Source organism: Dipodomys spectabilis, unplaced genomic scaffold (genome assembly GCF_019054845.1).
Source record: "Dipodomys spectabilis isolate Male_0828 unplaced genomic scaffold, ASM1905484v1 ptg000714l, whole genome shotgun sequence".
Lineage (NCBI taxonomy): Eukaryota > Metazoa > Chordata > Mammalia > Rodentia > Heteromyidae > Dipodomys > Dipodomys spectabilis.
This window is the reverse complement of record NW_024871391.1, coordinates 1142755-1154429: the sequence shown is the minus strand read 5'-3', so window position 1 is coordinate 1154429 and position 11675 is coordinate 1142755.

The window sequence follows — 11675 nt, the reverse complement described above, 5'->3', positions numbered from 1 at the left end:
TCCTTTAAGCTTTCGGAGATGTCTCTGCACACACTTTACCCTAGGACCATAGGCTCCACAGGAAGAGGGTTTGAGCACCAGGCTTTGGTCCGTGAGGCCAGCGCTCTACCGATGGAGTCGCCTCTCCACCTGATTTTTAGTGTGATCCTTTTGGCCGGGCCTCGCCTGGCGTTCGGCCTCGGTCTCCCGAGACCCTGCCGTGAGGACGGGGTGTTTGAACAGCCGAAATACACGCGTGGCGGACCGGCGGTGGCGGTGGCGGTGGCCCTGGCTTGGAGGCGTTCGTGGATATTCAGATACTTGGTCAGTAATTGTGCTCGGCATTTCAGGGGTTGACCCTTGGAGCCTACCGCTATAAATTTTAATTTGAAATGCTACAATAGCGGCATGATGACTATAAATCTGCAGTGTTTCGACAGGAAGCCTCGATTTATGGACTCGGAAAAATGACTCACTGTGGATTGCCCAACACAGCAAAAAAAAAAAAAATACTATTTTGGGTATCACATTCGGGCCGTCTACATTCCCTTTCTACGCTAAACATCTTCAGTGTATGGATTTAAAAACTATCAAGAGCTTAGCCGGGCGCCGGTGGCTCACGCCTGTCAGCCTAGCTACTCGGGAGGCAGAGATCTGAGGATCGCGGTTCAAAGCCAGCCTGGACGGGAAAGTTCGTGAGACTCTTATCTCCAATTAAACACCAAAAAGCCAGGGGTGGCTCAGGCAGTAGAGCACCCGCCTTGAGCATAAAAGCTTGCTACCCATGGGTCTGTGGGGTGCCGGGGACCAGTCCTACCAACTTCGCACCGTGGGCAGAGCTCATGCCAGAACCCACTACCTCCAATTTCTTAATCCAGAACCGCGGGGGATAAAAACACCCCCCCCCCCACCACCACCACCACGCAGCCGCTTGTCCTAACTTCAGGGAATCACAAGGAGATTCAGGCAAAGACCAAACACAGGGGGAGTTCAAGAGTGGGCCACTCTGGTAGGCAGCCAGGCGGGGCCTGCTGGAACTTTCTCAGGAAGCTGTCTAGAATGGATTTCACAAACCGCTTCCCGGAGGGGTGAGAGGCACATGGATTTCTGGTGCACCTGTCCAGAGCCCACCCAGGGGTGTGATCTCAAACACACTTCCGAATTGCCACCTGACATCTTGGAATTCCCGTTTGTAGTCCCTGCCCCGTGTGGAGGAATTCCCTCCTGAAGAGGTGACAGAGGCCCAGACGGGGTCTGGGGTTCGGGGCTCCTAGGGTGCCCAGAATTAGCATTCCTAAGTCCGACTTTCTCCACCTCAGGACTTGGTTGATGTTGCGGTACTGACTTCCGGGGCTGAGGAAGAGGAGGACAGTCCAGTAGTCTCTGACTCCAAGGCCCCGGTGCTGGGCATCTACTGTTTGAAAGAATCCGTTCGAATCTTTCATTTCTGGGTTTCGTGTCCCTCCCCACGATGCAGTAAGGAAGTTTTATTTGCAATGTATACCTTCCTTTGTTTTTTATTTTTAGTAAGTTTAAATGATTTGGGTCATTTTGATGTAGTCCTCATTGTAACTTAATTACCATTAAATTAGATTATTCTTTTCTGTCTGATTTATTGCCCTCTCTCAGGTTGTTTTCATCCTGTGGAAGCGTCTGTTTTACCCGTAATCATCTCGAGCATTTCATTGATGCCACTTTATGGTTGCTAGCCATCTTGCCTTCTAACTTGATTACTTGATGTTTGATCTCTATTCCAGATCATCATCTGCTGTCATATAGATGTGGTTTGCTCTCTGTAACTTTTTTTTTCCATCACTTTAACTAAAACCCTTCATAGGAAAAATATTTAATTGTTGGTGGAGTCCAGCATTTCACTGCTTTTCTTTGATAAATGGTCCTATGGTGTTGTGTCAAGTGAAGAGTTTAGGCAAGCTGGTAGGTGAACTGGCACTCTGAGAGACGCTGACTAACCCTGGTCGGGAGGAGACAGGATGGCCAAAGCCTAAGAGGGACCGAGGTTTGTATTTAGAATGAGATTAGAGAGAGGGGCTGTGGACAGGCCCGAACTAAGTGCTCAGATACGCTGATGACCCCCAGCGGATGGACACTTGGAAACGCGGTGTCCTCCCGGGGCTGGGAGAGGTTTCTGACAGCTTTCCCCAGGCAGCCATTTTTGTTATTAGACGGCTTCAGTGAAGGAAAACAATGCCCGTGGGCATCTCCAGGGTCTCGTTTCCCTCAGTTCTACCTCCCTTCCTGAGATGCAGCAGCACGCACATTTTAGACTCTGAGACCCAACCTTTGAGACTGTGGACAGGTGGTGCTCGGCCTTTGCTGATTCACAGTGACAGCAGAGGGCCTGCGTGCCGCTCCCAGCCCCGGGGGCTGGGTTCAAAGTCTGCTCTTGCTAAGCCTTCTTCCCCGCTGGCTGTTGCCCCTGAAGGCGCTGCTCTGCTGCTGGTTATTTTAAGCAGGGAGCATTTGTGCTCAACAATCCCAGCGGTCCTGGGTGTATTTTTTGCCACTGAACGTGCTCGCCATCAATAGGATAGGTCTTTTTATATTAGACAAATAGGGCGTGTATCTGAAACTCGCGGCCAAACCCAGAGTCTGCATTCCTGGTTATATCTAAACGGATGTGAAAATAGCCAAGTGGCAGATGGGAATTTTTTTTTTAGCCCTTGTGACTAAAGAATGAATGAGAAAGTCTTTGTCAGAAGCCGGGCGGGGTGAGGCCGCGGGGTGACATTAAAGACACACATTCCCCACGGGGACAAGTGTCAGCCACCCACGGTCTCAGGAGACGCTTCAGGCTGCTGGCCTTCCGGACTCGATTTACCGACGTTCACGTTCAAGCAAGAGGAGCGGCCGGGTACCATTATGCAGTCATCAGGAGTGCTCACCAGTATGAACCAGGCCAGAAGCTGGCGTTCCCAGACACGGGATTCGAAGCCACGTTCCCAGCTCCCAGTGGGCCGTGCCGGACCCAAAGCTGCCACACACATCGCACGGTCACAAGCACACTCGCTCCCTTAGAATGCGAACTCACTAGCACGGCCGTGTTACGTTCCTTCCCAATAGTACATGGACTCCTGAACAGCAAACAGTGCTGTTTACAGCCCACGTGGCGGGGATGTGGTTGCGTGGGTTGTCCGGTTTACAGCCCGGATCGTTGCTGGTTATCTTTGTGGCCAGTGTAGAGCGCCCTGATAGCACCCAGAAACCCCAAGCGCTGGCGATCTTCCTGAGATTCTCAGCTCCCATCCCCTCCCTTACGAATAACCAGTTACAAGGAGAAATTACTCCCCGTGCTTTCCTTGCTACGCCACGCGGCCGGGTGTACCAACTCCATTATCACTCCTGGTGATCTCAGGAAGACGCGGACGTGACATTTCTCGTCACCCTTCAGAATCGGGCTTCGACCTAATCCCTTCATAACCCTGAAACCTGGTTTGGAACCTAGGTACCTGGATGTAAAACTTACTCCATAAAAAAGCATTATGGGATTGATTTATAATTTGTTAGTATAAGAAGACATTTTTTAAAAAAAAAATCACTTATACAAAAGGTAGAGGGAAATGGTTCAATGTTCCTGGTCCACAGGAGGGCTTGGTGGGCTAACCACCGCGCTTTCCTGAACAATTACCCGGTGGAATCACGTGGAGGAATCATTTTTCCAACCTGGGTTTTCATTCCATTTGCCTTTAGCTCACAGGACGTAAGAGGAGGGGATGAGAATCACCCGGGATTTTAAACTGAGTATCAGTCCAGGGATGAAGCCAGGAAGAGCCCTGGTGAAGGAAACTGAGGAAGAGCAAGGGGACAGAAAGCGGCCCAGAACCCCACAGCCCGCTCTGTGCCCGGCGGCCGCTCACCGGAAGCTTCCGCACTGGACCACGCACCGAGCAACGCGTTTTCTAAGCCCTCTCTGGTGGTGGTGTGGGGTTTGTTCTTTTCCTTTTTCACAGATAAAGGAAAGAAGGCGCTATGGAATCAGCTTGGAGAGTTAGGGCTTTAGGGCTTCTGGCAGCCCTGGAGGCCACGGTCTGAGGGAGGTGAAGTCTTTCGGCTGGCTCGGACCTCAGCACCGCGGTCCAGGGCTGTGGCCGGGTGCTGCGGTGCTGCGTGGAGTTACCCTCCACTTCCACGGAGGCTATCTCTGGGAACAACTTTGTGTGAGTTCTGGCGGCGCTGATGAAACCGACGTTGCTTTGCACAGGGGAGGGAGATGTTTCGAGGCCGCACAGAGAGGCGTCTGGCAAGTCACCCAGCTCAGGCGGGGACCTCCAGGCGCCTCAGGAGGAGAGTACTGTTTTGGAAGGGACCAACAGCACCCTCCATCCAGTGCTGTTCTCGCAAGGATCTGTACCGAAACGTGAAGACGGAAGCAGTCGCCCAATGCCGTCAAATTCCTCCTCCATCCCAGACCCGAGTTTCACAAAACCGAGCGGAGACTTGGAACGTTAAAAAATAAACGAGAATACGAGCGTGGCTGACATACCGCGTCCGGCGGTGGGAGCTCCCAGAGGCTCTCCGCGTCTGCCCCCCGCCGCCAGGCTCTGTGACCAGGCCGCCCCGGCAAGACCCTGCCCGCCGGATTTTTACCAATACAGTATTTTTCATTAGGTGCTGAGACAAACCAGTCCTGGCCCGAGGTTCACAGTCTTGCTCACGCAGCTCTGCAAGTCAGAGCTGCCTCTGACTTTCCCAAGCCTGGCGTACCACAGGCGCCTGGGGGGTTATCTGCCTCTTGAGAAGACTCTGCAGCCCACCAAGCGCCTCACGGAGCGCACACCGCCTGTCCTCATCCCGATGAGGATTCAGCTGTGATGGGTAACAAGGCACGGGGGGGTCAGAGACAGACTTCCTAATTCCTGAATGCACAGCCAGCTCTCCGCGGTAGTGGTGTGTCTCCGTCTCTGTCTGTCTCTGTCTCTCCTGCCTCTGTGTGTGTGTCTGTGTGTCTGTCTGTCTGTGTGTGTATTGTCAATCATGCTGAGGTTAGCCCTGAACTCCTGGGACTAAGGGATCCATCGCGATGTAGCCTCCTCTGAGCGAGTTTATACAAGGTATTTCTAGGCCATTACAGGACGAGGCTGTGGGATTTTTAGAAGAAAATCCTCTCCTGGAGGAACACATCCATCTTCCTCTTGCTGTACGAGCCCCTCCTCTGAGTGTGTCCATAGGGACACAGCAATGGAAACCCGTGCCAGAAGATTCCCCGGCTTGTGTGGTGTCAGGACCCGGGAGCTGAATTAGGGCTATTTTTCTTCTCGGGACTGGCTGGGGTTTATAAGGCAGGGAGAAGCCTCTGGCCATGAACTGTGGAATCCTTCCTCAGCGATCAACACCGCGGGTCAGATCGCACACGGGAGATTTCCACCGTTAACGAGCGGGGGGAAAAATTCCTGGTTTCCACAGGGGGGAAAGAAACATAAACATCTTCCTAACGATGGAGGCGTCCCTGTTGCTCTGGAGAGAAAAACACATGCTGGCCGGGATGTCTGCAACGTCCCATCCCGGGAAGGGGTTCGACATGAGACAGGGCCTGGGAAATGCACGTGCGTGGCAGGGAAACGCCTTTTCCACACGGGCGTGCCCACGCTCCACGCGCACTCACAGAGCCACGCCTGTGCTTGAGACCCTCCGGTCCGGACGGACCTGCTCCGAAGGACCTGTCCCAGGAGCTGCACCGCGGGCCGGAGCCCTTCCTGAGCTGTAGGACCCGGGGTTCCGGGGCCGAGGCCTCCTACACTCTCCTTCTGGGCAAGAGCTGAGGGATGGGGGAGGGAAGGTGTCCTCCCCCACTGACTAAACCAGAAGGTCCACTCCGGGCCTGCCCTTCATGAAGATGGACGGCCTCCGGTGTTTTCAGTAATAAGAAACCACCAGGGGCCCCATCACTGAATCCACACACTGAAACGGAGCACAAAGATCTGTGCCGGGAAGCCCCTCCACCCCGGGCCCCTCCAACCGCCACACAGAGGCCGGCTCTCCTGCAGGACGCAGACCTCCTCTCCACAGCCCAGCCGCCTCGGTGGGCCTCAGCCGGAGCCCGGGGCTGGAGGAGAACAAAACCCAGCAGACAGCCATCCCCGGGGCGGGGCTGGAGCACCTTCTCCGGGGTGTCTCTCTGTCTTCCTCTCCCCGCCCCTAAAAGCAAGGGCAGAAGAAGAACTCTGAAACAAAGGAGGAGGTGCCCAGGACGTGATGTAAATCGGACGACGTCAGAACATTTCTGAACAAGTGTGACAGGGAGACTTGAAATGTGTGTGTGTGGGGGGGGGGCGTGGAATCCTAGAACCCTGGGCTAGCACGCACGAAGCCCTGGGTGTGACCCTGAGCCACAGGAAGAAGAGAGGAGGGGAGAAATGGAGGGAGAGAGGAAGCTAGAGAGGGAAGGACTTGGGAGGAAAGGGGGAAGGAAGGAAGGAAGGAAGGAAGGAAGGAAGGAAGGAAGGAAGGAAGGAAGGAAGGAAGGAAGGAAGGGAGAGAGGGAGGGAGGAAGGCAGGAAGGAAGGAAGGAAGGAAAGAGGGGAGAGAGGGAGGGAGGGAGGAAGGAAGGAAGGAAGAGAGAGAGGGAGGGAGGAAGGAAGGAAGGAAGGAATGAAGGAAGGGAGAGAGGGAGGGAGGAAGGAAGGAAGGAAGGAGAGGAAAGAGGAAAGGAGAGGGAGCTCTTGAGGAAAAGAGGAAGAAAGAAAGGACAGAGAAGGAGAAGAGAGAAGGAAGGAGGGAATCTCAGCTTAATTAAAGACCAGATTTAGTTATTGACTTAAGAACCCTACACATTCTAAGAGTTGGCAGAAAAAGAGCATGCTTAGGTGCTGCGTGTCATCCACGGTCAGTTAAAACACGTGTTGTGCATAGTAATCAATGCATAGAGGTGTTTTTTTTAATGGAAGCCCGTACATAGAGAGCAAAGGAAAAAAAAACCCATATGGTTGGAATTATTCAAAATCCACCGTGAAATATTTGTAAGTTATAGGAAATAGTGAACAAGTTAGGTCAGATTTTTTTTACCACACAAGGGAAGTTATCAATCTTATCAAATAGAGTGGAATAAATAATAGAGGAAAGGAAGGAGAGAATCAGGGACTCAAAGAGGGATCGAGAAAGAGGAGGAGCTAGTGGAAGAGGGGAAGAGGAAAGGGGGAGGGAGAAGGAATAGGAAAAGTCCTTTCCATAAGCGTGTCGCCGCATTAGGTACAGCAGGGACGTTAATTAGTGACCTCGAAGGCCAAACATAAGAGAGGACAATTCTGCAGATTAAAATGTAAACTAGATCCAAGGGCCCCGAACTCGCAGCAGCTCGGAGCCTGATCCAAATGACTCTGGGGGGGCGGGGGGGGGGGTGAGCGCGGCAGGTGGGATGAATGCCTAAAGATGCAACCGGAGAGAGCTGTTGTCTTCCGGAATCAGGGAAGACAATGAATCACAAGTCAATCATCTCGGAGAGCAGCCCGGAGGATAAATGCAGAGAACAGACGGAGGCATCTGTGCTGGCCCGTTTGGTGTTGCGCGACAGAATACTGGAGAATGTGGGCGGAGAATGGCAGGGGCGGACTGGCGTTCGATCCCGCAGGCCGGAGGGCCGACACGGAGGTGTCCTGCCGGATGGAGGGGGAGCTCTGTCTTCTCCTGGCAGAGTGGGCAGAGGACCGGCCGCCTGGGCTTCCACCCTGGTTCTGATCCTGCTCTCCCGGCCCTGCCGATGGGGGGCCGGGGGAGAGGTTCCCCGCAGGTCAATCCTGAGAGGAATCCTTCCACCATGATTACCACGTTCACCGTGGAGACATGATTTTAAGGCACAACAAATACAGGACTCCACGGGTAGGTACCTTCTAAAACACGAGGACAATGAAGACATCACCAGACTCACACCTGAGAGAACTCACCGGGCTGCACCTACATCCGAACGACTGTTGAACACATCCTCGTTCAGGTCTAAAGGGTGTGACCCAGGTTACGGGTTTGGAAGCGCAGCAAAAACTGAAAAAGGAGAATCTGACCTAAAACATTATTTCAGATTTTTCCTACGTAGCAAGAGTTGAAGATCTAATGCTAACACAGCAACAGTAAATGACCGATTTTATGGCCTATAGATACTACTTAAAAATGAAATATATGCCGTCATACATAAGTCTGTAAGCACCAACAATCCAAGTGTAAACAATCCAGAGAGAGCAAGCTAAGATGGTATTCTAAAAATTATTAATTCATGAGAAACAATAATCACAGAAAAGATCAAAGTTAAACAGGAGATGGTTCCACTAGGGAAATATAACAAGATAATTACAATAATACAGCAGATTCAACTACTACTAAAATGATAACTAAATTAAGTATGCTCTAGAACATCAAATAAGCTGTTGGACAAAAAAATAAAATTCACCGATATGTAGACTAAAAGGTATTTGCCTTAAATATAGCACAAGTAAGAGGGTGAAAACATTGTATAAGACGCTAAGGAAACCAGACTTTACCAGCATTGGGTAAAGTCGACTTTAAGAACCATCACAGCAAGCCTGGCACTGGTGATTCATGCCTGTCATCCTAGCTACTCAAGAGGCTGAAATCTGAGGATCACGGTTCAAAGCCAGCCCAGGCAGGAAAGTCCATGAGACTCTTATCTCCAATAAACCAATAAAGTGGCGCTGTGGCTCAAGTGATAGAGCGCTCACCTTGAGCTGAAGAGCTGAGGGACAGCGCCCGGGCCCTGAGTTCAAGCCCCACGACCGACAAAAAGGAAAAGAAACAGAAATATCACAGCAGATGAAAGTGGGTGGTCGCATCACGCCAAGTGACGGAGCTTCGGCGTGGAGAATGGAGAACTGAACCGAACTCAAAAAGAAACAGGAAAGTCGGCAGTGACAGAGGAATCGGAACTCTCTTCCCAGAGAGGCGCACAAAAATAGGACACACAAACCAGTGCTCCAGCTAGCAACGGGCTCTGCCTGGGGGCTCGGGGATGTTTCCGGTCACGAGCGTGGCATCTGCGTGGTGCCCGCTGTCTGCCCGCGAGGAGCTCTGCTGGGAAGCCGGGCTCACAGGCTTCAGAGATGACTCACCCTGCAGTGGAACCCACGCTGGCAATCATCAGAGAGGGCGGGAAACCCCACCACGTGTGTAAATCTTCACACGCAGCTGTTCTTCCACAAGCGAGGAAACTCAGGAGCCCAGACTCTTCCTCGGCCTCCTTCGCCTCCTTGCTCACCGAGGGCGCTCTACTACTTGAGCCGCAGCTCCACTTCTGGCTTTTTGCTGGCTAACCAGAGATGAGTCTCCTGGACCTTTCCGTCCAGGCTGCCTCTGAATGGAGATCGTCCCTAGGGTTTTGAGCCTTCGGCCTGGCGAGCATCTGTGACTTCAGGTGGGTGCCACCAGTGGCTGGCTGGTGCTCCGTGGGTGTGTGTTGGAGAGGGCACTCTGAGAGGCTGCCCAGGCTGGCCTCTGCCTGCTGCTCCTCCTACCTCAGCCTCCGGAAGGGAAATTATAGATAAAATAAAAGCGGAGGCCAGTGAACGCGGAGATCGTTACCTCAACGTAGCCAGGGTGGGTAAGGGAAGATAGCAACAAGATCCCAGCCAGACAGCTCTGATGGAGGAGCAGCCTGGGCTGCCGTGCTGTATTTATAATAACTCACGAGAAACCGCCCGACTTCTGACAGACACTTAGAGAAGCCGCACCGGGCGACCCCCTCCCAGCGGGATCCAGCGGTACCGTGACTGAATTTGTGGTTAACAATCTTTCCACCACACAAAACCAAAACAAAGCAAAACCACTCCAGGACAGATAGCTCTGCTGTTTAGTTCTATCAGATACGAGAGAAAATAATAGTACGATCCAACCACAGCAACAAATTCTTCCAGAAAACAGGATCAGAGGAAACGATTCCCAATCTGTTTTATGAGTCGCGCGCTGCACTGAAGTAAAAATCAGACGAAGATAAAACAAGATGAATATCACATGTTGACATAGACACAACATTCTTCAACCAAGTATTAACAAATTAATCCATCGGGAAGCTCCCTGAATAATAAATAGATCACCACAAAGCGGGCTCTGCTCCAGACATACCAAGTTTCAGTACATGAAAGTAACCGGACAAGTGGAGGAGACCCAGCAGTCGAGAAAGAAAACACTCGCGAGTGTCTGGAAAGACGAAGGAAAGGTTCAGAAAAACCAGACTGAGTTTGTGACCAAAAGCTCTCAGAAGACTAGTAATAGAAGAGAATTTCTTAAACCAGACCAAGAACAGAGAAACAAACAGGCCGGGGGTAGCTTGTGGTGAGGCCCTGGATTTGACCCTAACAAAGAAAAGGAAGGGGAGGAGAAGAAGAGGAAGGATAGTAGAGGGGGAGGGAGGGGAGGGGAGGAGGGGGGGAGGGAGGGAGGGGAGGGGAGGAGGGGGGAGGGAGGGAGGGAGGGGAGGGGAGGAGGGAGGGAGGGAGGGAGGGAGGGGAGGGGAGGAGGGAGGGAGGGAGGGGAGGGGAGGAGGGAGGGAGGGAGGGGAGGGGAGGAGGGAGGGAGGGAGGGAGGGAGGGAGGGAGGGAGGGAAGGAGTGTGGGAAGCAAGAACAGCATAGAGACAATGATTCATACTTCATCATGTGAAGGGTTTGCCCGAAGTTTGGAAGAAAACCAAGGAGATGCATGCTCTCATCTGTCCGTCAGGATGGAATGTTTTCCATAATACGTAATAACTCGATTCCTCCCAAGGAGCTAGAATACTTACTTATCTGCCTTAAAAGCCAATTCTAAGCAAGCGTGGCGTTTCACTGCCCGACCGTGGAGACCACACGCCGGACACACGGAGGACCACCGCGGAAAAAGCCAGACCCTACCTGCCTACCTGGGGGCAGCTAGCGGAGAGGGCCGGGGGGTCGGCTCCAAGAGTCGTGTGTTTGCTTAACATGGTGCCCTTGGATTCAAACCCTGGGAAAGACACACGGAGACAGAGACGGACGCCGAGGTGTGGACGGGAAGGAGGGGGAAGAGGAGGAGAGAGGAAGGCATTCTACTCATATTCGCATGAAATGTTTGAAGGAGAGGAGAGGAAACTGTGCGGTGAGTGTATGTGGAAACACGCTCCAGGCTGAACAAATTAATAAAGAGGCAAGCAAATGAAGAGGATTACCTTGTTCACTAAACCCAAAGCGAGGTGATGTGAACTTGCCCAGCGTTCCCGCAAGTTCACTGCAGCCCCTTTAAGAGAATGGCGGTCTTCATTTGCTTGATCTGTCTGATTATAAAGTATGTACGAGACGTGCTGAGCAGCTTTAGAATGAACAAAGTTGGTAGAATTAAGGCACCTCATTTAAACTGCTTCTAGACCCATCCTGCTCAGGAGAACATGGTCCGCACGGACTAGTCAGACGCCGTAAATAACTGAGAAGCCGATCCTGGCCTGTGTGGTCTACGCTTTTGGACAGCGTTGAGAAAATATTTTGTGGACAAAGATAATGCTTCCCATGGATGATGTCAGAATTATTAAATACCATGTCCCCACCCCCCCGCTACCCCCAAAAATGAAGAGTAAAGAAAAGATCGATACTCAATGCCACGTGAAAATCCGTCTTTGCCTTTGTTTCTTTGTTCATTGATTTATCGAATGGTCCTGGTGTCAAACTTATAGTCTTACATATTTGATGCCAAACACTCCCCCACGGACCCACACCTCCAACTGTGAAACTTTTA